This window comes from Bos taurus, chromosome 26 (genome assembly GCF_002263795.3).
Source record: "Bos taurus isolate L1 Dominette 01449 registration number 42190680 breed Hereford chromosome 26, ARS-UCD2.0, whole genome shotgun sequence".
Classification (NCBI taxonomy): domain Eukaryota; kingdom Metazoa; phylum Chordata; class Mammalia; order Artiodactyla; family Bovidae; genus Bos; species Bos taurus.
In genome coordinates this window covers 31,480,752-31,507,868 of record NC_037353.1, presented here as the reverse complement: position 1 = coordinate 31,507,868, position 27,117 = coordinate 31,480,752, and the positions used below count along the sequence as shown (strand labels likewise).

Genomic DNA, 27,117 nt, shown 5'->3' with positions numbered 1-27,117 from the left:
TAAAGGGCCATGGACACTGAGCTTGAGTTTGGACTTTGCCACAAACTCTTCATCTAGGATCTTACACATATCACATGGAGAACACTGGTGAAACAGATATGCACTTTGAGCCTGACTTATCAGGAAAGGAACTTACGTATCTACATCTGCCTCAGTCTAGCAAATCTGTTATCAAGTCTTCAGTTAAACCCTTTCCCAAAAAAGCAGATCCCCATTGCCTCTGCTTTTACCTGCCCAATCCTAATGGTACAAGACTTGCTCCCTCTTTTCAGATAGGTTGAGAAATTTATAAACTACTATCACATGATTATATTTGATTTCCAAAGTGACCATCTGTTAAGCAGGCACCCCAGGAGTGTTACTCTCATTAACAGATGAGACTTTACTGACCTCTCTCCCCTTCCCTCCCTCCCTCCTCTCTCTCTCTCTCTCTCTCTCTCTCCTCTCCTTAACCCTTTCTATCCTTCCCTGTTTTTCTAGTCCCCCGGTCCTAGACACAGGAATCTGGTTGAAGGGCCTTCAGCCTGAGCTGAGGATTGGAGACTGATCACCTCCCCTTGGCAGAGAACTCGAATTCTGGTCCTGGTCTTGTCTGATTTCTGGTAGGGCCGAGTTTCCAGTCCTGCCTTCTCTGGAGGCCCAGGGAAAAGTCCCATAATGCCTGGGTATCTGTAGGTGGCAGGGGACGTCTGTAAGGCCACCCCTTTCGCTCCCCCTCTCCCGCCTCCTCCCCCTTCTTCTTTCAACCTGGCTTCCTTTCCTCCCTTGAAATCTTTGATGTTAGTACTTGGATCTGAAGTTCTGTGTCTCTATAGGAGGTTTTCTGAGAGACCGATTCTTGTATTTAAGGGCTTCCCTGGTGGTGCAGAGGTTAAAGCGTCTGCCTGCAATGTGGGAGACCTGGGTTCGATCCCTGGGTTGGGAAGATCCCCTGGAGAAGGAAATGGCAACCCACTCCAGTATTCTTGCCTGGAGAATCCCATGGACGGAGGAGCTTGGTGGGCTACAGTCCACCGGTCGCAAAGAGTCAGACACGACTGAGCGACTTCACTTTCACTTTCACCTTAACTAAGGTTTATGGAAGTTAAATTATCTGCCCAACAGCATGGTGGGAGTCTGACAATAATAACACTAGAGGTAGCAGCAGATAATGTTTATTTAGTACTTACTACTTGTCAGGCACAGTGCTAAATGCTTTTAGCTCTTATCTCATGAAGTCCTTGCAACAATTCGGAGCCAGATTAACATCCATTTATAGATAAGGAAACTAAGGCTCAAGAGTAATCAAACAACTTGTCAAAGATCACACAGACCATAATTGACTAAGTCACAAGGCTAACACAGTTCCAACTCCAAAACCCATGTCGTAACCACTATACTATCTCATAATACATTAAAGGGTTATACATAACCATGTAAATAATCAGGTTGACACAGGAATCAAGGTTTTAACAGAGCAAGATTGAAAAAGGTAGGATTGCTTTCTATAGTCTTAAGAAATACTAAATTAAAAAACCCAATACAGAAAATCTAAATATCTTTACAAAATTATTCTCCCTCCATATAGATCACACTAGTAGTTTATTACGGAGAAGACAATGGCACCCCACTCCAGTACTCTTGCCTGGAAAATCCCATGGACGGAAGAGCCTGGTGGGCTACAGTCCATGGGGTCGTGAAGAGTCGGACACGACTGAGTGACTTCACTTTCACTTTTATGCATTGGAGAAGGAAATGGCAACCCACTCCAGCGTTCTTGCCTGGAGAATCCCAGGGACAGGGGAGCCTGGTGGGCTGCCGTCTCTGGGGTCGCAGAGTCGGACACGACTGAAGCAACTTAGCAGCAGCAGTAGTTTATTAACAAATCTGAGAAATTGAGAAATTTCTGAGCAAATGAGAAATTTCTTCCATGTATTATTATATGCCTAAATGCATAATTCATATAACTTTCAACTCAACAAGTTCAATTATTTTCTACTGAGTGGTATTTTCCTGAAAAGTATGATAAAAAGAATATATTTTATAAATTAATTTTAATTCAGTACCTTACAGTTTAACTCTACCACCAATTAGCTCTACTTTTCCATTAACAGAATATATAAATGTTTCAATAACTGGCCACTAGAAAGTGATAACACAGCTCAATTTAGAAAAGAGCCTGACTCATACATCCGTGGCCCATGCACTAATTATTAAAAACCAGTACTGACTAGTCCCTTCTAGTAATAGTGTCATAGGATCCAGCAATCCCACTCCTGGACATGTATCAAGAGAAAACCATAATTCAAAAAGATACACATACCCCGATGGTCACTGCAGCACTATTCACCCTAGTCAGGTCATGAAAACAATTTAAATGTCCATCAACAGAGAAGATGTAATATATATTACACAATGGAATATTACTCAGTCATAGAAAAGAATGAAAAATGCCATTTGCAGTGACATGGATAGAACTAGATAGTGAGTGAAGTAAATCAAAGACAAACAGCATATGATACTGTCTATATGTGGAACCTTAAAAAAAAATGTACAAATGAACCTATTTAGAAAACAGAAACAGAGTCACAGATATAGAAAGCAAACTTATTTTTACCAAGAGGGAAGTGGGGGGGGGGGGGGGGGGATAAATTGGGAGGTTGGGAGTGACACACACACTATATAAAATAGATAACTAAAAAGAGTCTACTGCATAGCACAGTGACCTCTACTCAATACTCTGTAATGATCTATATGGGAATAGAATCTTAAGAGTGAATATATGTGTACATATAATTGATTCACTTTGCTGTACAGCAGAAATTTATAGAATATTTTAAAGCAACTATTCTCCAATACAAAATTTAAAAAGAGTACATGCTTATTTTCTAACTATTTTTCTCTTGCCTAGGATAAAGAGAATTATTCCCATAAGTGAGGAGGGGGAACTGGATGTTCAGAGACTTGAGGAGTTCTAGCTATATTAAATTTGACTCGCCTTATAACCTAACTCAGTCTCTATCCTGTATTCTAATGTTAAATGTACATATCTGCTAGCTAATTTCTGATCTAAAGGAATTTGGTTAAAAGTACTATTGAAAAACATAGATTTTTGCATGATACAGGATGCTCAGGGCTGGTGCACCGGGATGACCCAGAGGGATGTGAGAGGGGGGTTCGGGATGGGGAACATGTGTACACCCGTGGTGGATTCATACTGATGTATGGCAAAACCAATACAATATTGAAAAGTAAAAAAAAAGAAAAACATAAATTTTAAAGGGGGAAACTACTGTACTTCAAGGATTCAAAGAGAATTCTTTGGGAATCTATACAAACTCACTGCTACCTAAAAACAAACAGGAGGAGGGACTCAGTGGCAAAAACAGTAGATCAACTGCAAAGAGTCTTCAAGGACAAAAAAAATATGACCAAGAATTAATACTGAGTTCTAACAATATAGTTCAGTATAAAAACAGGTAAATATTATTAAACATGTTAGAACTGAAGGAATATTGTTCCTATTAATTGCTCTTGAAGAAAACACTAGTTAATATAATTCAAACATCCAAAAGATAAACAGAAAAACTATGACCTCCTGGGCCTCAGTGCCACCTACCAGTGGGCTAACACCAAGTCTGGGACCCTGAGGCCCCACAGTCAGAGACTCCAGGATCCAGCTCTACCTACCAGTAGGCTGACAGGACTTACCCACTATTGGACAGCACAAGCCCCAGGATCCCCTGGGCCTCAGCCCCACTCACCAGTGGGCCAACATAAATTCCAGAACTCTTGTGGCCCCACAGCCAGTCTTTAAAGATTCGGCCCACCCACTGGCAGGCCAGCACCACCACAGGACTCCTCTGTCCATGGAGCCAAATGTGCCAGGACCCAGCCTTACCTACCAGCTGCCAGTAGCCTCCACAAAAGGTGGGGCCTGGCAACCAACCAGGCCAGCCACATCTCAGTGTACCCACAGAATGTAGCCCACCACAACACAAAGGCCAAAAGAACTCACACAGAGGCCATTTTTGGAACTTAAATCTCTGGTGACTACAGAGGAGTGTGCTATGGGGACCTCTAAGACATTTTCTATATAAGGCCACTATTCCAAGATCAGGAAATGTAACCAACCTATTGAATAAATAGAAATGAAAGCAGGAACCTGGGATTCCCTGGTGGCTCAGTGGTAAAGAGTTTGCCTGCAATGCAGGAGATACAGGAGAAACAGGCTCGATCCCCCAGTCAGGAAGATCCCCTGGAGAAGAAAATGGCAACTCACTCCAGTATTCTTGCCAGGACAATCCCATGGACAGAGGAGCTTGACAGACTACAGTCCATGGGGTCACAAAGAGTCAGAGGCGACTGAGCACAAAAACAGGCAAAATAAGGGGGAACAAGTTAAAACCCCAGAAAAAAAACTAAGTGGAGATAAGGAATCTACCCGATAAAGAGTACAAGGTAATGGTCTTAGAGATGCTCAAAGAACTTGGGAGAAGAAGGAATAAACACAGTAAGATTTAACAAAGAGTTAGAAAATACGAAGAGCAACCAGAGATGAAGAATACCATAAATGAAGTAAATACATTAGAAGGAAACAACAGCAGATTAGATGATGAAAAGGAATAAAGGAGTGAGCTAAAAACAACGGAAATCACTAAAGCTGAAAAGAAAAAAGAATAAAAAGAAATACGGACAGTCTAAGAAACCTCTAGGACAACATCAGCATACTAACATTCACATACAGAGATCCCAGAAATGTGTGTGGGGTGGGGGGCGGGACGGGAGCGGAACAGAGAACATATCTGAGGACAAAACAGTTGGAAACTTCCCTAACCTAGGGAAGGAAACAAGACACCCAGGTCCAGAAAGCACAGAATTCCAAACAGAATCAATCAAAAGACGACCACATCAAAGATACATGGTAATTAAAATAGCAGAAGTAAGAGATAAAGGGAGAATATTAAAAGTAGTAAGGGGAAAGCAACAAGTTATATACATAAAACTACCAGCTGTTTTTCAGCAGAAACTCCACAGACCAGAAGAGAAAGAAAGGCATGATATATTTTAAAAAATGAGAGAGAAAAATCTACAATCAAGAATACTCTCCTGAGCAAAGCTTTCATTCAGATTTGGAGGAAAGAGCAAAAGTTTTACAGACCAGCAAAACCTAAAAGAGTTCAACATTACAACCAGTTTTGTAAGAAATGTTAAAGAAAAGGCCACAACTAGAAATATGAAAATTACAACAGGAAAAGTCTCATTGGTAAAGGAAAATATATAACAGACTGATAAACCTTGTCAGTTCACTTCAGTTCAGTCGCTCAGTCGTGTCCGACTCTTTGCGACCCCATGAATCACAGCACACCAGACCTCCCTGTCCATCACCAACTCGCAGAGTTTACTCAAACTCATGTCCATCGAGTTGGTGATGCCATCCAGCCATCTCATCCTCTGTCGTCCCCTTCTCCTCCTACCCCCAATCCCTCCCAGCAGTCAAATCTTCGCATGAGGTAGCCAAAGTATTGGAGTTTCAGCTTTAGCATCAGTCCTTCCAATGAACACCGAGGACTGGTTGGATCTCCTTGCAGTCCAAGGGCCTCTCAAGAGTCTTCTCCAACACCACAGTTCAAAAGTATCAATTCTTCGGCACTCAGCTTTCTTCACAGTCCAACTCTCACATCCATACATGACCACAGGAAAAACCATAGCCTTGACTAGAACCTTTGTTGGCAAAGTAACGTCTCTGCTTTTGAATATGTTATTTAGGTTAGTCATAACTTTCCTTCCAAGGAGTAAGCGTCTTTTAATTTCATGGCTGCAGTCACCATCTGCAGTGATTTTGGAGCCCAAAAAAATAAAGTCTGACCCTGTTTCCACTGTTTCCCCATCTATTTCCCATGAAGTGATGGGACTGGATGCCATGATCTTAGTTTTCTGAATGTTGAGCTTTAAGCCAGCTTTTTCACTCTCCACTTTCACTTTCATCAAGAGGCTCTTTAGTTCCTCTTCACTTTCTGCCATAAGGGTGGTGTCATCTGCATATCTGAGCTTATTGATATTTCTCCCGGCAATCTTGATTTCAGCTTGTGCTTCTTCCAGCCCAGCGTTTCTCATGATGTACTCTGCATAGATGTTCAATCATCAGGGTGACAATATACAGCCTTGACATACTCCTTTTCCTATTTGGAACCAGTCTGTTGTTCCATGTCCAGTTTTAACTGTTGCTCTCTGACCTGCATATAGGTTTCACAAGAGGCAGGTCAGGTGGTCTGGTATGCCCATCTCTTTCAGAATTTTCCACAGTTTAAAAGACAAAAGTCGTAAATATCATCTGCTACAGTTTGGCTGGGAAGTTCTGATTCATCCACCATAGTCACTATACATTGCTCCTTTGGATTTCTATTAATTTCGGCCTTTACAAATTCTCTTAATGGAAAAAACTTCAATTTCCTGGAAGACTGTAAAAGGCACCTGGAATAGTTCTTTGCTCAAAAAGATAAAAAGTTTTGGGAAGATGGAATTATGAAGTTGCCTGAAAAAAGGCAGAAGGTAGGGGAACAAAATGGTGAATATGTTGTTCTATAAAGTTCTTGGTGAAAATGAAAAATATATCACTTACTTAAAAACTAAAAGAACTTTTTAGCCAACCCAATATACAGAGAACATTCCATCCATAAGTAGCAGAATAAGCATTCTTTTCAAGCACATATGGAACATTCTCCAGGATAGACTATAAGCTAGGCCACAAAAAAGTCAGTAAATTTAGGAAGACTAAAATTGTATCAAGCAACTTTTATAATCACAAGGCTGTGAGAATAGAAAGCAACAAGGGAAAAACACAAATACATGGAGGCTTGAACACACTAAACATGAATGGATTACTGAAGAAATTAAGGCAAAATTTTTAAAAAAAGAAAAAAAAAAAACAGATAAATGAAAATACACTGAGCCAAAATCTATGGGACATAGCAAATGCAGTTCTAAGAGGGAAACAGTGATATAAGTGTATCTCAGGCTGCATTAAGAATCTCAAACAACCTAACCTTACACTTGAGGGAATTAGAAAAAGAAGAAATAACAAAACCCATTGTATGGTGGCTCAAAAATGGTAAAGAATCTGCCTGCAATGCATGAGACCCAGGTTCAATCCCTGGGTCAGGAAGATCCCCTGGAGAAGGGAATGGCAACCCACTTCAGTATTTTTGCCTCGAGAATCCCATGGACAGGCAAGCCTGGCTGGCTCAGTCCATGGGGTTGCTAAGAGTCAGACATAACTGAGCAACTAATACATACTTACTTACTTAATGTCAGCAGAAGCAAAGAAATCATAAAGATCAGAGCAAAAATACATGAAACAGAGACTAAAAAGCAAAAAAAAAAAAAGGGGTGGGGGGCAATGGAAAAGATCAATGAAACTAAAAGGGAGTTCTTTAAAGAGATAAACAAAGTTGCTAAACCTTGAGGCAGACTCATGAGAGAGGGCCCAAACAAATAAAATCAAAAATGGAAAAGACGTTAAAACCAACACCACAAAACAAATGATCACAAGAGATTACTATGAACAATCATATGGTAATAAAATGGACAACATAGAAAAAAAGGACAAATTCCTAGAAATGTACAATCTCTCACAACTGAATCAGGGAGAAATAGAAAATATGAACAGACTAATTATCAGGAATGATATCAAATCAGTAATCAAAAAATTCTCAACCAACCAAAGTCCAGAAACCAGACAGCTTCATAGATGAGTATTACCAAATATTAGAGCTTCCTTGGTGGCTCAAATGGTAAAGAATCACCTGCACTGCAGGAGACCCAGGTTCAATCCCTGGGTTGGGAAGATCTCCTGGAGAAGGGAATGGCTACCTACTCTAGTATTCTTGCCTGGAGAATTCCATTGACAGAGGAGCCTGGTGGGCTACAGTTCATGGGGTCACAAAGAGTCAGACACGACTGAGTGACTAATACTTTCACTTTCACAATACTTTATGCTGCTTTATACCTTTAAGTACACCTCAATAGTTATAGCTTGATCTGTATCTTACTCTCTTAGGTATAAAAGATAAGGAAATAAACATAAAGCTATAATAAACACAGATGAACGAAACATACCCATTAAAGGAAAAAGTCTGATATTAGATCACAAAATAAAATATAACTGTGCATACTAGATTCACCCTCATCCTGCCCAAACGTGAAAGGATGAAAATGAAATACATGCAAATTCTGTATGTACAAAATGACATAGGGATTATATTGGCACAAGGATATTCATTGTAGAACTATATGTAAACAATAATATATTCAAATAACCTAAGTGCCCATCACCAAGGCCATGGTTATATACATTATTTTTTATTCAGTGAAATACTTTGTAATTACTAAAAAGAATGGTCAACAACCATGTACTGGTATAACACAATTGAGACAGTAAAGCTTTCTGGGTAATAGTTAGAACTCTGTAGACAGACTGCTGGAATTCAATTTCCAGTTCCCCAACTACCTAGCATTTTAAAGTTTCTATGCCTCAGTTAATTTCTTTGTAAGAGGAGGATGAAATAATACTATCTACCTCTCAAGATGTGGCATGAAGATTGTGATGAAGATTAGTAATAAATACTAAAATGCTTGTTAAAACAGGCTGTAGAACATACAAAGCACTGCAAAAATATATTAATTATAAATAAGTGAGAAAAACCCAGGTGTAGAACAGCATATTGTGCTATTTATGGGAAAATATATATATAAACATATGCTTATATGTACAAAATACAGAGGTACCCACAAAACTGAGAGTGGTTTTGTAGGAAAGAAAACTAGGCAGAAGTCTCAGAGTAGGAGAAATATTTGCTGCATATGTCTGTATCTTTTGGACTCTATCATAAGCATATATTGAGCAGACAGAAATCAGTACTTAAATTACCCTTAAAAATCTTAAGGAATCTAAGATAAGTAAACACAGTGCCACTTCTTTATTAGCTCTCTGACCACTGTGCCTAAGGTGCATTTACTCAGATCAAAGGTTACAAACAGCAGACTCTCAGAGACAAATGTATTTCTTCAAACTATCTATGAAAGCTCAGATATTTAATATGTTACTGTATAATATACAAAAGGAATTTATCTTTGGAGACAACATTACAAATACAAATATCAAAAAAATGTTCAAAGAAATGTGCATACAAATACCAAACATTAGAAATAACTTACATGTACATCAAGTGTCAATAAATTATGGTGCCACACAATGGAGTTTCATTCAGATATTTAAAATGACAGCATACACACATAAATTTAGGTTTACAATTTTGCACATAAATGATAAACAGTAAATTATGGACTCTTCAAAGTTCCCTGGACTGCAAGATCAAACCAGTCAATCCTAAAGGAAATCAACTCTGAACATTCATTGGAAGGCCTGTTGTTGAAGCTCCAATACTTTGGACACCTGATGCAAAGAGCCAACTGCAAAAGATCTGGATGCTGGGAAAGACTGAAGGCAAAAGGAGAAGGGGGAGGCGAAGACAAGATGGTTAGATACCATCACTGACTCAAACAGTCATGAATGTGAGCAAACTCTGGGAGACAGTGAAGGACATATGGGGTCAGAAAGAGTCAGACACAACTTAGCAACTGAACAACACCAACAACAAACTATGGACTCTTTCTACACAAGAACACAGATATCCTTCATTCCTTTTCATTGTTATAATTTGTGGTATGACTACACCATAATTTACTTAATCATTTTCTTATCAACTGACGTTTAGGTTATTTCTATTTGCCTTCAGTGGGGGGGGGGGGGGGGGGGATAGGTAGCACAAATAATGCTTCATTGAACATAAATCTTTATATACAGGAACCAGTATTTCCATAAGGCAGGGTCCTGAAAGCAGAACTGTTCGGTCAAAACTAAAGTGCCTTTGAAACACGTATGCTAGTGTTAGTTGCTCAGTCGTGTCCAACTCTTTGCAACCCTCTGGACCATAGCCCGCCAGGCTCTTCTGTCCATAGATTTTTTTCAGCAAGAATACTAGAGTGGGTTGCTATTCCCTTCTCCAGGGGATCTTCCCAATCCAAGAACTGAACCCTGGTATCCTGCATTGCAGACAGTTTCTTTACCGGCCGAGCCACCAGGGAAGCACTAAAATATGTGTAAGTAGTTCTAAACCGTCTTCTTCCAAAGAGAATGCATAAATCTACACTCTTTCAATCTTGACAATCATTATTCTTTCTCATTTTTATCAATCTGATGTATGAAAAATGACATATTATCTTTATTTCTTTGATTAGGGACGGTGAAGAAATCTTTCCATTCTTCCCGTTTGTGGTATTCAGGCAAAATACGGACTATAGCTACATTATGTATAATACTCATCATGGTTTTAATTTTTCTTATTTTGCCAATATTTAATCATTGGAGGAGAAGGAAATGGCAACCCACTCCAGTATTCTTGCCTGGAAAATCCCAGGGACGAAGGAGCCTGGTGGGCTGCCGTCTATGGGGTCACAGAGTCGGACACAACTGAAGCACTTAGCAGCAGTAGCAATCACTGGAAGTTTCACATACAAATTCAGACTACTACTTCTCATTTAAAAAAAATTTTTAAATGTGAGCACCACTGGGTCAACATTTATTAATGACAAAAACCAACTAGTGGTGAACAGAAGTTGTGCCCACACAGCACTCTCCAACTCAACAATCTCATATATAATCCCTACTGAGTTCACTCATTTATGTTACCTGCCTGATCTCTTGCAGGAATTTAAATTTAGCATTCTACTGCTATTGAGTTACTTGGCTATATACTAGTTATGAGAATTCTTCCTATGAAGGATATGTGTGCGTGTGTGTGCGCGCGCACGCACATATAAGTAATTATATATATAAAGTATTTCTTGTCTCAATTTTTAACTTAATGATATTGTTCATATATACATATATATAGGAATCGCAAAGTCTTAATCAAATGATAGCAATGTTTATCCTTGGTTGTAAGAATGGCTTTCACTTTTATTTATCTTTGTATCATTTTTTAAAATAAATACAAGAATTCCCTCCTTTTACAATCAGTGAGGGGGGAAAGAAAAAGCTATGTTCATTTTGAAACAGAGAATGGTAGTTCGGTTATGTTCTCTTTTAAACTAACAAAGAAAACTCTAATATACAATACCAGAGGAGGGCAACATAATAATCAAACCCATTTAAATTAGTCCACAATAGTTCATGTGGAGCCAAATATAGCCAATACTTCAGATTTGACTGCTTTACAAGCGATATTCAAAAGTGCCTGGAGCGATCTGATTCATATTGAAGTTATAAAACCAAATTTCTGAATACTGGCAGTTCAGAAACCAGCTTTTTCTTCAATTATGAATATTTCAATTTTCATAAATATAAAAACTATAGTTTCGTTCAGTCAACATTTAAAATATACTAAATGCCATGAACTGCACAAGGTGCCAAGTATGCAACCATAATAAAGCATATTATCCTTACCTGTAAGCTAACAAACAAGTGTAAAGGCAAAAACAGTGTGGTAAGAGCTGTTGAAGCACAAAGGCACTTATGAGCCTTGGAAAGGCTTCATCTTAAAGAGACAACACCTAAGAAGAGATCAACTATAAGAGTGGGAGAGGGCCAGGAATCCTAAGGTCATACTGACTCCTCTCTCTCCTTCATCTTTCATATCCTAACAATCACTAAATCCTACTCATTCTTCCCATAAAATTACTCCTGGCTCTTCAACTTCTCTTTATTCTCAATGCCACTACCCTGAGCCAGGTACGCTGAACATTCTCCTGTAATAGCTTTGTAACTGGTCTCAAGCATCCACTCCCCATCTTATTCTTAATCTAATCACTACATTGTAACTAAAGTAATCTTTCAAATACTCAGGGTTTTCCAGCTGGTTCAGATGGTAAAGAGTCTGCCTGCAATGTGGGAGACCCAGGTTCCATCCCTGGGTCAGGACGATTCACTGGAGAAGGAAATGGCAACCCACTCCAGTATTCTTGCCTGGAAAATCCCATGGATGAAGGAACCCAGCAAGCTACAGTCCATGAGGTCACAAAGAGCTGGACACAACTGAGCGATTTCACTTTCTTTCTTTCTTTTCAAATACTCAAATCTAATCAACCAACTATCCAAATTAAAACACCTGGATGGGAGAGGGGGTGGTCCCACAAAGACAGCCCTCAAGATAAAATCCAAAATTCTTAGCAATAATTCTCAAGTCTTTCATAATCTGGCCCCTGACTTCAGCTACAACTCCAACATTCCCCACCTTATCCTCTGGTCACAAACACTTCTTTCCAATCCCCCAAGTTCTGCTACCTCTTGTCCCTAAGACTTTACATGAGCTATTTCATTTGATCAGAAACCAGCATAAAATGATCTCAGTTCGTTTCCAAGGCAAACCATTCAATATTATAGTAATAAAAGTCTATGCCCCAACCACTATGCCAAAGATGAATTGGAACGGTTCTATGAAGACCTACAAGACCTTCTAGAACTAAAACAAAAAAAAAGTGTCCTTTTCATCATGGGGACTGGAATGCAAAAGTAAAAGTCAAGGGATACCTGGAGTAACAGGCAAGTTTGGCTTTGGAGTACAAAATGAAGCAGGGCAATAGCTAACAGAGTTTTGCCAAGAGAACACACTGGTCATAGCAAACACGCTCTTCCAACAACACAACAGACAACTCTACACATGGACATCACCAGATGGTCAATACCAAAATCAGATGGATTATATTCTTTGCTGCTGAAGATGGAGAAGCTCCAAACAGTCAGCACAAAAAAAGACCAGGAGCTGACTGTGGCTCAGATCATGAACTCCTTGCAAAAAAACAGGCTTAAATTGAAGAAAGTAAGGAAAACCACCAGGCCATTCAGGTATGACGTAAATCAAATCCCTTATGATTATACAGTGGAAGTGACAAATAGATTCAAGGGATTAGATTTGATAGAGTGCCTGAAGAACTATGGACGGAAGTTTGTGATACTCTACAGGAGGCAGTGATCAAACCATCCCCAAGAAGAAGAAATGCCAAAAGGCAAAATGGCTGTCTGAGGAGGCCTTACAAATAGCTGAGAAAGGAAGAGAAGCAAAAGGCAAGTGAAGAGGCAAGATATACCCATCTGAATGCAAAGTACCAAAGAATAGCAAGGAGAGATAAGAAAGCTTTCTTAAGTGAACCATGCAAAGAAATAGAGGAAAACAATAGAATGGGAAAGTCTAGAGACCTCATCAAGAAAATCAGAGATACCAAGGGAACATTTCATGCAAAGATGGGCACAATAAAGGATAGAAATGGTATGGACCTAACAGAAGATATTATGAAGAGGTGGCAGAACTGTACAAAACAGATCTTAATGACCCGGATAATCATCATGGTATGGTCACTCATCTAGAGCCAGACATCCTGGAGTGGGCCTTAGGAAGCATTACTATGAACAACGCTAGTGGAGATGATGGAATTCCAGCTGAGCTATTTCAAATCCTACAAAACAATGCTGTTAAAGTGCTGCACTCAATATGCCAGCAAATTTGGAAAACTCACCAGTGGTCACAGGACTGGAAAAGGTCACTGCAATGCCAACGAATGTTCAAACTACCTCACAACTGCACTCATTTCACATGCTAGCAAGGTCATGCTCAAAATTCCTCAAGCTAAGCTTCAACAGTACATGAACAGAGAATTTTGCAGATGTACAAGCTGGATTTAGAAAAGGCAGAGGAACCAGAGATCACACTGCCAACATCTGTTGGATCATTAAAAAAGCAAGAGAATTCCAGAAAAACACCTACTTCTGTTCCATGGATAATGCTAAAGCCTTTGACTGTGTGGATCACAACAAATTGTGGAAAATTCTGAAAGAGATGGGAATACCAGACCACCTGACCTGCCTCTTGCAAAACCTGTATGCAGGTCAAAAAGCAACAGTCAGAATTAGACATGGAAAAACAGACTAGTTCAAAATTGGAAGAGGAGTATGTCAAGGCTGTATATTGTCACCCTGCTTATTTAACTTCTATGCAGAGTACATTATGGGAAATGCTGGGCTGGAGGAAGTGCAAGCTGGAATCAAGATTGCCAGGAGAAATATCAATAACCTCAGATATGCAAATGACACCACTCTTATGGCACAAAGCAAAGAACTAAAGAGCCTCTTGATGAAAGCAAAAGAGGAGAGTGAAAAAGCTGGCTTACAACTCAACATTCAAAAAACTAAGATCATGGCATCTGGTGCCATCAGTTCATGGCAAATAGATGGGGAAACAATGGAAACAGAGACAGACTTTATTTTCTTGGGCTCCAAAATCACTGTGGATGGTGACAGCAGCCATGAAACTAAAAGATACTTGCCCTTTGGAAGAAAAATTATGATAAACCTAGACAGTACATTTATAAAGTATAAAATATTTTAAGTATTTGTATTTATCAGTGTATTTATATTTATCACTTTGCTGACAAAAGTCCTTCTAGTCAAAGTTATGGTTTCTCCAGCAGTCATGTACAGATGTGAGAGCTGGACCATAAAGAACGCTGAGCGATGAAGAATTGAGGCTTTCAAACTGTGATGTTGGAGAAGACTCTTGAAGAGTCCCTTGGACAGCAAGGAGACCAAATCAGTCTATCCTAAAGGAAATCAGTCCTGAATATGCACTGGAAGGACTGATACTGAAGCTCCAATTTTTTAGCCACCTGATGCGAAGAGCTGCCTCACTGGAAAAGACCCTGATGCTGGGTAAGACTGAGGGCAGGAGAAGGGGGTGACTGAGGATGAGACGGTTGGATGGCATCATCGACTCAACAAACATGAGGTTGAGCAAACTCAGGGAGACAGCGAAGGACAGGGAAGCCTGGCGTGCTATACAGTCCATGGGGCTGCAAAGAGTCAGACATGACTGAGTAACTGAACAACAACAATAGAAACAGGTTTACAGTTCTTCACTGAGATCCATGCACCCTTCAGATCTCAGTTTAAATATCAGGGAAGTCCTTCCTGACTACTCAAAAGCATTTCTGAATACTGTCTCCGCTCTCTGTGCTCCCACTTAAAACTTCCCCTATCAGAGTATTTTTCACACTGTATCATATTTGTCAGATTAGCTATTTCACTCCCTCATTTAAAGCAGTGGGAAAACAGGGAGCTTATTGTCTTTTTCACAGTTTTATTCTAATAGTTATAAAATAATACCTAACAGTTTAATTTATTGAAAGAATTGTTGAGTATTTGTTAACTTGGGCTTTATCTACCCTACTAAAAAGCAGCCTTCCTACAGTTTTCCTCTTAAGTACTTTACAGCTTCAAAGATACTATGAACTTTTTATTAAACACACAATAAGCATGTAGTAAACACTTGCTGAAACCAGTTGAACAATAAGCAAAGACAAAAATCTTGTCTCATTGCATACTTCCCTATACTCAAAATTAAATCACTCAGATTTTTTAATGAATAACTAAAATGGCAAGATTTCAACTATTTTCGTTTGTTTATAAAGATCTGAAATGCTCTTTATATTCTTTTACTAGTTGAAAGAAATAAACTGCTCTCCCCTCCAAATCACATAATTCTATGTATTTTTGTAATTCAAGTTAAAAAAGGAATCTTCAAAACTGGAAAACCAAAGATTGAGAAAGTACCCAAAATTAACATGTTCAAGGGAACATTACTGTTCAGAGAGAAATGGAAAAACACTGCCCTAAGCAGCATGAATGAACATGATGCGAGAGTTAATTTTCATGCAGGCTAAAGAAATAGCTGTAAATAAATAAATTGCTCTATATTAGTCCATGTTAATTAGAATCAAGGCAAGAGTGCACAACTCATAGCATCTCTAAACTCATTTCCCCCCCTTTTCTAAAGAGGCAAGATGAAATAGTTTGGACTGAAATAGTTTGGACTAACATGCACGGAAACTAAATATTATACAGTAACAAATACATGAGAGTTTTCCAAGAAATTTGGTATTCCTTCTTATGGGAAAGCACAAGATTTATTATGTAATTTTGATTCTGAGCAAACAAAAGTTTTGAGCAAAGAACTGAAAATCTGTTTACTCAACCTAAAAGTCAAGCCATAATTGAGATTACAGCTCTCTTGTACAACACTTCACTATATACATAAATTGTAAGATTCTCCAGCAAAATAAAAGGAAGAGGTGGGATGGGGGAATTTAAATGTCTCAAGATAACTAAGATATAATAAATGTCATATCTTGATCAAACTTAATCTGAAAAGTTCTTAGGCCACACAGTCTAAAGAAAAAGATTTGTGAATATTTGCTTTAACAGCCTTTCTTTCCCAGAACTTCAAAACATGTCAAACAGAACCTAAGTGTTCTCAAAGAACACTTACTCTTTAACATGGGCTAATTGGCAATAAATCAAAAAGTTGGCTACCTAATTATCAGTGTAAAGCAAACGAGATAAAATGTAATTCCTATCTTAGGTTATATGCACTAAGGTGACTACAGTATTTTAAAAGTATTTTCAACTTAGAATTTGATTTTCAGTACTTTTAAGCTAAAAATTAATCTCATTTAATTGCTTTTTGTGTGTATAAACCCACACATTCCTTCACTAGATCTTATCTGATCATAAAGTCTGTCCATTACTCATTCTATAAACTATCAGAAACTGTCAGGAAAAAAATATAAACAAAAATAAATTTACCACACACAGCAAGATTAGAGGACTGTGGTGTCAAGGCAGGTATATTACATTTAAGAGTCAGTATTTAATAAGTTGCCTTTATTATAAAACAAAGTTTTTCTTATATTCATATAGTTCACTTTTTAGACTATTTAGGTGAAGACCAGTATGCTCAGTTATTTATCTATTCATCCTAACAGCTGTTAAAACAGAATTTACATTGTGCATTTGGGGCCTTAATAATATAATCTCATTATCTCTGTATTACATTTTAAAAAATACCCCAAAGCAAAAGTCTTCCTCATACAAGATCAAAAAAAAAAAAAAAACATGGAACAGTCAAGCCCAATTTAACTTAAGGTTAATAAAGATTCTTTGCCATCAGAACCTACTCTAAATATGGAAAAGCAGCCCGTGCTTATAGATTTGAATATATATTAAAAAAAATATTTTTTTTGCAATTTAACATATTAAATCTAACCAGTTCCCAACTGGTTAGATGTACTATCTACTACTATGTGACTATAATTGCAAAATGAGTCCCACATAGTTTACAGAAGCTTTAATGTAAAAAATTCTTACATCATAAAAATGTAAATCATTTAGTAATTTGCAGGTAGCAATTGATTTATTATTTAAATTATGCCAGAAAAAAAGAAAAAGCATTATTTGGCCATACTTAATTTCAATTACTCTCAGAAGCAACTCAAATATTATCAAATTGTTAATTATAAAAGCTGGGTAATGGTATGGTCAAAAAAAAGATGTGTCAATTAAGAAATTATTTTTATTTTTACACATGATCTACCTTTGAGGATTATTCAAAGAATTTGAACATAATGGGCTTCCCTGATGGCTCAGCTGGTAAAGAATCTGCCTGCAATGCAGGAGACCCTGGTTTAAATCTTGGGTTGGGAAGATCCCCTGGAGAAGGGATAGGTTACAACTTCAATTATATGAAACTTAATTTTAACTTTCTTTGATAAAATAAAAATCTTCAAGATCTTACTACAGAGTCATTACAAAAGTATCAATTAGCATAATATATGTGTGTGTGTGTGTGTGTGTGTGTGTGTGTGTGTGTGTAAATATCAGGTATAGTGAGCTCCAACTGAAAAAAGGCCAGATAAGTTTATTTTTGCATATAGATAATTAGTTATGCGTTAAAGCATTACTCACAGAGCTAACTCTATAAAAATTACATAGCTGACTTTAAAGGCAAATTTATTAAGTCCTTCCTTTTTCATATCACAAAATCTTTAAACTGAAACATTTAACTCTAAAATCCATTTGTCTGATAATAATAATTAGCATAGATCAACTCAGTACCTTTTTTAATTAACAAAATAAGCTGGTAAAAAGTATGTTTTATAAAATGCCTTGACAGTATACTATCCTGAACAATGGATACAAACTAGTTTCATACTTTACAGTTAGTTTCTAATCAGTTTCAGTATCTGTTTCTCACAGTCTGATACAATGCTGCAACTTCAGAGTTGCACAACATTCTGGGGGAAATGTATAAAATTATTTACATTGAAATACTTAGTCCTGTACACAAGCATCATGACAATTTCACAAGAGTGGTCAAACTTTTTAAATAAAAATATTAATAAATTTTAATAGAATTAAGTGTTTGTTTCAAAAACTGTGACTCCATTTTAAAGAATCATTGTTCTCAAGTCCCAAAACAATTTTTGCTTTTCATGCCTTATTTGCAACCTAAAATATTAACTGATTTATGTCACTCACTCACCCATTGACTATCATATTTGATCATCTTCAGGTTTTTCCTGCCCAATCCAAAGCCCAACACAGACTCACGTTCTGGACCTTCAATACACTTTGTTCTTGTCCTAAATACGCATGTTCTGTGTGTACTACTACAAGCTATTATATAACAGGAGGTGGGATAAATTAAAGAATACTGCAGCACTATAAGCCATTGAGCATGCTGAGTTTCCACAGTTGCTTAGTGGGTGTTCTGAAACTAGGCCATATTTCTAGTATTAAGAATTTCAAATCCCTACTTCCAAAGCAGAAATAAATGTTTTCAAAATTAAATCATAAAACCTTACATTTTAAGCTGCCTGGTATATAAGTATCCCATTTCTATGACTTTAAAACTGTAATTAACACATGGTAGATAAACCAATATTTGTTTTAGCAACAAAATAGGAAATAACTAGCTCTTTTACCTATCCTTATATAGTCAGAAAACACAACTGATTACAAAACTAAGACAAAATAAATTTATATGAACCAGAACTAAAGCCCTTTAAGTGAAATATCAAATTCTTTATCCCAGAAGACATAAAGAAAACAAAGTTGAATTAAAAATAATATATTTCAGGTCATCCAAGCTGCAGCATTCTACAGACTTCTAAAACAAGTATTATAACCTCCAATCTAATTTTTCCAGTCTAGGTTACCAAAAATGCCAAAAATAAACAATAAAACTTACTCCTTAAGGACTTCCCTCATAGCTCGGTTGGTAAAGAATCTGCCTGCAATGCAGGAGACCCAAGTTCAATTCCTGGGTCGGAAAGATCCTCTGGAGAAGGAAATGGCAACCCACTCCAGTATTCTCGCCTGGAGAATGCCATGGACAGAGGAGCCTGGCAGGCTACAGTCTATGGGATCACAAAAGTCGGACATGACTTAGCAACTAAACCACTACTCTCTTTAACAGTTTAAAAGTTGCTTTATGTCATTTTGTCATATCACTGCAACAGGTATGTTTTCATTCAAAACTGATAAACATGTTGTTACTCAGTTTTACATATTTCGTACCTCAGTACACAAAAGAAACACATGGTAGGTATAAAATCCAAAAGCTTTTAAGGCAGTAATAATATACTGCACTAAATCAGGACTTTCAATCATTTTCTTCAATTTAATTTTACTTAATAAATACTTACAATACCTACTATGTTTCATCTCATTAAGCAAATCTTCCCAATAACAAAAGGCTAACATTAAAACTGCAAGGAGATCCAACCAGTCCCTTCTGAAGGAGATCAACCTTGGGATTTCTTTGGAAGGAATGATGCTAAAGCTGAAACTCCAGTACTTTGGCCACCTCATGTGAAGAGCTGACACATTGGAAAAGACTCTGATGCTGGGAGGGATTGGGGGCAGGAGAAGGGGACGACAGATGATGAGATGGCTGGATGGCATTGAGTCTGAGTGAACTCCAGGACTTGGTGATGGACAGGGAGGCCTGGCATGCTGCAATTCATGGGGTCGCAAAGAGTCGGACACGACTGAGCAACTGAACTGAACATTAAAACTTGTTATCATTTTAGATGGAAACCTTTCTGAAATACCTGTTTCTGTGTCATTATCAAAATTTACCAACAGCAATTAATATCTTTGTCATGATCTTACATCATCGTTTTTGCTATACTATTCTACATATAAAACAGATGGCATCTTAAAAGATTTTAAGTATTTATCACATTAATTTATTTTTTAATGTCTTACGTCTGCTTTTTAAGTACTTTACCCTTGCTCTTATTTTCAACTTTCATAAGGCCTCTAGGAGTACCCTATCCTTTCTACATTTGGCTACCAAACTTTAAAGTAACTGTACATTATGAAATTTTAACGGAGAAGTCAATGGCAACCCACTCCAGTACTCTTGCCTGGAAAATCCCATGGATAGAGGGGCCTGGTGGGCTGCAGTCCATGGGGTCGCTAGGAGTTGGACACGACTGAGAGACTTCACTTTATTTTTTCACTTTCATGCGTTGGAGAAGGAAATGGCAACCCACTCCAGTGTTCTTGCCTGGAGAATCCCAGGGACGGAGGAGCCTGGTGGGTTGCCATCTATGGGGTCACACAAAGTCGGACACAACTGAAGCGACTTAGCAGCAGCAGCATAAAATTGTAAAGATCCCTCAATTAAGGCCTAGGGGGTTCTAAGAGCAGTAAATGTGTTTAAGAGCAAAAGCATTATGATATCTTTGCCCTTTTTGGCCTGTTTGTTTGGGGGCCCTAGACAAATTTTCTATTAGAAGCCTTACAAAGTTAAGACATTGTGTACTGGAGAAATGGTAGTAAAGAGGACAAATACTTGATGCTCATCATGAAGCTTACAGTAATGCAAAAAAGACAAAGACATTAAACACATCATTACAAAAATGATGAGTATTATAAAAAGGAAATAACAGGTGGGAGACCTTAAAACAGGAGAATCTAACTAGAGATCAAAGGCTTCCCCAAGGATGTGATATTGGGGCCTGACCAGCAATTAGGAGGTTAGCCAGGTGAAGCGAGCATGGGGCTGTACCCAAGGAGATGACACCAGAAAGTTTTAGTTTCTTAAAAGATAACCTTGAGATAAGTGAGACGTTATAACATTTATATGGGAATTGCTAAAATGTGAAACATTTAAAAAGGAATTTCTCAGATTTCTATAATGAAAATAACAGGAAGGACTGCTGTGCTTAGTTTCTCAGTCGTGTCCAACTCTTTGTGATCCGCCATTCTCTTTTGTCCATGGGGATTCTCTAGGTAAGAATTCTGGAGTGGGTTGCCATGCCCTCCTCCAGAGGATCTTTCCAACCGAGAGATCAAATCCAGGCCTCCCACACTGCAGGCAGATTCTTTACTGTCTGAGCCACCAGGGAAGCTCAACCAACAATACTGAAGTGTGTAGCCTATCCCTTCTCCAGGGGATCTTCCTGACCCAGGAATAGAACCGGGGTCTCCCATATTGCAGGCGGATTCTTTACCAGCTGAGCTATCAAGGAAGCCCCAACAGGAAGGATTGAAAAAAAGCCAAGTATGAGAATGTTTTAAAATGGGAAACTACGGCACGCTGGGAGAGCCGAAGAGCCTTCATTTCATCCTCAAAAAGTATTAAATCACACTGCATGAAAAATTACTTTTTAATAGTCAAGTTCAGAGAACTTTTAAATCTTAAAAAACTTCTAAAGGCATACAAAGACTTCTAGCAGGCTACCAGGATATAACTACTGATCATACAGTCTGACTTTTAAGCAAAGAGTGGCACTCTGAAGTAAGTATGGAAAGAGGCTATTTTTAATGTTCTCAGAAGAGTGCATTTTAAATATCTGCGAAATAACTCACCATGAGTTCTAAGGAAGGAAATTCATAAATGTTACTCTTAACAAGATACATAAAAGCTGAGAAAAATATATTTAAGTATGATATGAGAAAAATATATTTAAATACTATTTTGAAACATTTTCTTATTATCCAAGTTCCATGCTTCAGAATTATTTCACGTTAGGCTGATATGTTCTTCTTCTATTTAACTATGAAAATATACTTAGTTAAAAATTTTAAATAATAATTTGGAGCAGATTCCTAACATTAGTGCAGATCCATAGTTCAAGCCCCAAATTAAATGAGGCACAAAAGGCATACAATCTCTAAAGATAATAACTTTAATGCAAGCCTACTGTATCACTTAAAATATTAACATTAGGTCATAGATGGACTCCAAATTGTTATTCCCTGCAATTCTCCAAATGGACCTTAACATCTCTAACTTCTATGCTTTTTCTACCCTCCATCCAACTTATTCCTCAAGAGTTAGTTCAGGTTGTATCCTTCAGTAAGCACTGATGATTATACATGCAGTCTGAATTAATTCATCTGAGTTCTTCAGTGTATACAGCTACCAAAGCACTTGTCACACTGCAAAACAATTAACTACTGTTTGTCCCCTTCATGCAACAAACCATGAACTTACTAAATGCAGAAAACAGTATATTTATCTCTGTGCCTTTACAGACCGGGAAACACACAGCACTCAGGAGAAGGTCTATGACATGAGTGAGTATGAAACTAGTGAGAAACACTTACATAATAAAACTTAAAGGTTAACTCAAAAACTATCTGCAAAATGGTAAAATTCCTGAAGGCAGTGTTGTACAACACAAAACCGGAAACAGAGAAAGCCCAAATTTAACTGATGAAATTAACTCCAAATTCTAGACATCACCCATGTCAGAACACATCATTTCTACCTACAAGGCATTAGAAAAACTGAAAGAAAAAATATTTATCTGTCAACGGTGAAATTACTTAACTAAACTTGCAAGATTTATAAAGTATTTGAGGGCAAATAAGATGCTTAAATTGTGTGTTCACAGTGCTATGAACATTAGAAGATAGACATTCCAAAATATTTCATAGTAGTCTTTCACATAGGGACAAATCATACCCTCTTTTAAGGTCATTTATAATGTTTTAGCTTCAAGCAATATCTTCATTATTTCCAATAAAAGAAACTTTAACCTTTTCTAGCATGAACTACTTTCTGTGACCAGTTATGATATTTACAAAAGTTGGAATGAGATACGTAGTGTGAAATAATCTAATTAGTTCTTTAAATCTTGATAATGGGAACATCATACTTTCTCAAAGAGCACATATGTTAGCAACATCTCAAAAGCTGAAGAGCCCTCTGCAATTAGAATATGCTTTTCATACACTAGAACTTTGATTTGCTGAGTTAAAGATGATGTGCTAAAAAACTGGGAACCAGGAGAAAATGCCAAAGACAGAAGAAATATTATGTTAAAATAACGCAACTACATATTTTAGAACATAAATTAGTTTTTTAGACTTACGCATGTTCTTTTCTACCTGCGCTGGTTGACAATTACATTTCAGAGCACTCCAATACTTGAAGCACACTATAGGTCAACTTGTGACAGAAATTTTTAATATTTTAAAAGTCAGAGTTGATAGTAAAATACAAAATTTAACTACTGTGTTAACAGAAAAAAATATTTCCAGAAAGATATATAGTACATAGCCTTGATACAACGTAAAATTCAGAAGACAGGAATAGCAAACCTGACCTATATATTCTTTAGTCAGTAAAAGATTTAGCCTTAAATTATAATATGCCTAATGCTTAATGTGAAATATGTAATGCAGGAAATATAAGTCAAATAATAAGCAAAAACAGCAAATTTATTTGCAGTACTCCTTTTTCAAGTATCACATAGAAGTACTTTATTATTCTGCTGCTAAATTACAGCCCATTTCTAATTCATCTATAACAAAGTATTACTAATTCCCCACGGATCTTATTAGGAAATATCAAAGTTTTATATCTAAGTTTCCTCTCCTAATTGGTATCTTATAATCCAGTTCAAGAACACCTTCACTAAACCCAAGTTACAGAACCTCAGAATTCACCGAAGGACAGGAGTCAGCTTGTTTTTCTGTTGTTTTTTATTGTTTTGAGAGTGTTTTGGTCTTGTGATTTTTTTAATTACTATAAGCATATATTCTATGTTTTTTCATTCATGAAAAATACATAAACGATACAGTGAACTGAATCCTATGAAGATATAGTCTTTCATTTAATCTTCAACCTCCAAAGAAATTCATTCTTATATCTGCATGCCCAGGTTAGTGTATATTTTTCAGTTAAAAAAAAAAAAAAACACACAAAAAAAACACAACAGATTCTGGTATTCTTTTCTCATATGATATTTAAAATCTAAAAACTATTTAAACTGTTTAAAGAATACAAGTCTTACAGAAATATTAAATTACACAATATTGATAATCCAGCATATTTTTAAAACAAATATGACTGCAATTTAACTGCCTGGATAACAAGGAATTTCAATTTTCACGCTTGCCCTCAAAATCCATACAGGTAACGCAAGGCAAAAAAAAATATACCAGCAGTTATTCAGAAGCCATCTTTGGGAGCATTCCACCTAGAATTCCAGTTTATTATCTCTCTTGAATATGGGAGAAGCCCTCTCCCAAGTCACTGAAGAAACAAAAAAAATTCAAAAAGTATAATTCCAGCCAGCATAACAAAAGAATTTATGATTTTAGTGTTCCGTTTGAAAAGTGAAATGTTTCAAATTTCTGACTGGTTTCTAGTTCACAAGTTGCTGTGTCTTGTTACCATTATCAAAACAGTTCTGATCAACTTTCTGAATATGGTAGCTTAAAAACTCAAAAAAAAAAAAAAAACAAAAACCCCAGCTGCAAGTTATTAATGTATTTCTTAACATCACTCTTTAATCCATTACCATTCATAACAAATAAAAGAGAAAAATCTTAAAAACAGCTGAAAAATTGTATTAACAATCAAGAAATCAGAAAACAAATGCCAACCTGAGATCAATGTGTTTTTCAAAAACTGAACAAACGCCGGGAAAACGTAGTAACCTTCGAGATAGGCCATGTCTGTTATTTCCAAACTGGCATTTCAAGAATATAGTTTTATATGTCAGCTTTATGTTACATTTAAACCATTAGACAAAGCCTTTATTTCTCTGTGGTCTACTTTAAAATGCATATGCATAATTAAAACTTTTACAGTGTGCCTGAGGTGCAAATTAGTATTTAAAAGATTATCATATTCAGTCTAAGATCCTTATGTAGGTAGGGAATGGTCATTTTCATAATTATTCCTAATAATTCTTGTCACTGTCACACAGAAAACAAACACTTAACAAATTCAAACTATGAACTTTAAGTTTGCTGAATGTCACAAATTGTACTCAATAGCTAAATCTCAAATACATAGTAACAGACAGTTACAAAGGCTATAACATGTAAAGGTGAGGGTAGAGATTAGCAACTAATAAACTGAGGTCTTTAAGACAATCTTTCTTAAAGGGTTGATGATGTAAAAAATACTTGGTGACACAAGTGTACTCTAAGATTCTGAAAACCTAACAAAAAATAGTTTTAGATACAACTATCCATTACTCCTGAGTACTGAGCAAGGAGAAAGTGCTGACATTTACGAAGAAGTGTATAATACTGCACAGGTGTAAGCTTAGATATAGACTGGTGGTACTTATCGTGAGGGAAGCAAATACTATACAGTCCACATCTGCAACCCAATTTTGCTTCAGCATCCCTAGAGACTTAGAAAACATTTTTTGGGTAGATTGCAAAATATTGCTTCCTCTTTTATTCTCATCAGCCCCATTATGATACAAAGCAACAGAAAAGAAAATCAAATCACCAACTGAAAGGGCTGAAAGCTTAAACACACACACAGACACACACACAAAAGCATCTTCTTTCCAACTATTGAAACGGTATTCATTTCACCTGTTTGTAGATCCACACTAACACAATTACACAAACCCTCTGCTGATTTTTGAGGGAAAAAAAAAAAAGGAAGGCAATTAATGGCTTGGAGTCATTCTTCTTCTACCTAGGAAAGGAGGGGAGGGAGGTGGTACAAAACAATGGATACTGAAGGGCTGGGGGAAAATCGTTTTGTCCCGAAGCCTCTAGCATTGGGGGGGGGGGGGGGGGGAGGCGGGGAGAAGAGTACTTTCCCTCTACCCCTAAAAGCCTCCGCGGAAAAAGGTTGCCATTAGGCATGTCCAACAGAGCACTCTTGGATGCCTACAACTCGCTTCACCAAGCAACACACCCAAAGCCGACTCACCACTCTTCACGGAACCGAGAGGAGACGGTGAGCGCGGTGGGCTTTGGGGAAGGGGCGAGGAAAGACTCCACCCCGTATCACTACCGCTGCGCCAAGGCCCCCGCCAACGATTCGCACGCCCACGGGGCGCCCCGCAGCCTGGGCCCGGTGACCCCAGGAGCCTAGTGGAGCGAGACTATCCTCCGGGCGCCCCCGGCCCCGGCCCTTGCGCCGGTTAGTCCTCGCCCGGGCGCTGTCCCGGCCGGCCGCCCGCCCGCCGCCACCGCAGGCCCGGCCCCCGGACACTGTCAGCCGGCCGGCTCGCTCTCGGTGCTCGGCTGCGGGCCCCACAGGAGAGTCAGCTCCCAGGGCCCGGGCCTCCCGGCGACAGCACCCAGGAAAACGGCGGCGGCGGCGCCTCCTAGGGCCCCGGCACCTCGGGCCTCGCCCCGGCCCCGCCGGCTCGCGCCTGTCAGGACGCGCGGGGCCTCCCCCTACCGACCGACCGCCCGACGGACAGGAAGGACGGCAAGAAGAACCGGCCAACAGGCACCCTCCCGCCTCGGCGGCCCCTGGTTACCGTCAGGAGCCCGGACTTCGCCATCCTCCTCACTCGCCCTCCTTCCTCCTCCTCCTTGGAAGCGACGCTGCCCAACCGCCGCCCCCCGACCGCCCCTCCCCCACTCGCCCCGCCCCGCCCCGCCCGCCCCTCCACACACTCTCGCTTCTACCGCCCCGCCCCACCTCTCGAGTGCAGGCCCGTCAATCGCCGGGGAAGAGAAACAGGCGGGGCCAGAGCCGCCAACGCTGCCCAATCAGACAGACGTACTGTCGCCAGCGACGCTACCCAATCAGAATGAGGTATTGGCGCCAGCTTCCCTCTCTGCGCCCTTTTCCTTTTCTCTGCTCCTGGACGCCCTCTCTCCCGCCCACTGGGCGCCGCTGGCTAGCTGGGCCACAGAGAGAGCCTCCAGCAGGGTAGAGTGACAACTCTCAAGCGGAAGTTACTGTTGACGCTAAGGCAGCCATAACTGATAATGGCAACGGGAGTTTCCTGGCCTCC

The 27,117-nt window shown here is 38.5% G+C and overlaps 1 protein-coding gene across 4 annotated transcripts in view; it reads right to left on the bottom strand.

Moving 5' to 3' along the window:
• The window catches only part of SHOC2 (SHOC2 leucine rich repeat scaffold protein), an 87,686-nt gene that overhangs the window by 60,250 nt on the left and 319 nt on the right, over positions 1-27,117 (bottom strand). Inside the window, exon 1 of one of the 4 annotated variants that reach the window (XM_059881818.1) lies at positions 26,799-27,052. The exons of 1 other annotated variant lie outside the window; for it this stretch is intronic. The gene's annotated coding sequence lies outside the window, so the exon portion shown is untranslated. 4 annotated transcript variants of the gene reach the window in all.